We start from the raw sequence: 743 nt of genomic DNA on the forward strand, positions 1-743 counted from the left end.
AACCTCTATGCCAATGTCTTTCAAGTAGAACTAGACACTTGTTAATAAAAATGATTATATTTCTCACTCACATAGATATAGTTTTTATAATAAGAATGTTTCTTCAGAAGCATGGGACAGCCCTGGGACTATCCGGTTTTCAGCCATCTTGTCGACAAACACATCAACTCCAAAACTAAGGAGTAACTCTGTAGAGGCCTAGGATGATCTGACTTTGTCATAAAGGACTTTAAAAAAAAAAACTTGCTATTTACTAAAAGATCTGTATGCAATAAGAAATGAAGAAAATATCTATTATCCAGAAGCCAAGTAACTACTTCATCTCATTTCTTAACTGAGTTTTATGAGGTCCCTAAGCAGTCTGCCATCTTCCTTCCACTTCTCAGAGTCTTCCTATATTTGTTTGTTGTTATGTCTAGGGTTTTTCAGTTGTAAGAGGGAGGACTAGGGTGGGAGGGGATACTCCATCTTGGCCAGAACTAGAAGTCCTCCATCCATCCATTTTTTAAAGGGATGGGTATTATCCTAACATATAGATATATAATTTATATATACCAAAGCTTTTTTAAGGCATATAGGTTATCTCCTTTACTCTTCAAAATTACAAATAATGTTGTAAAGAACATCTGAATATTTACTTTGCAGAGATGGAAATATTAGGTCAAAGGGATACCCATTTTAATTTTTTTTTTTTTTGAGGGAGATCGGCCCTGAGCTAACATCTGCCAATCCTCCTCTTTTTG

Source organism: Diceros bicornis, chromosome 24, assembly GCF_020826845.1.
Source record: "Diceros bicornis minor isolate mBicDic1 chromosome 24, mDicBic1.mat.cur, whole genome shotgun sequence".
In the NCBI taxonomy this organism is placed as follows: domain Eukaryota; kingdom Metazoa; phylum Chordata; class Mammalia; order Perissodactyla; family Rhinocerotidae; genus Diceros; species Diceros bicornis.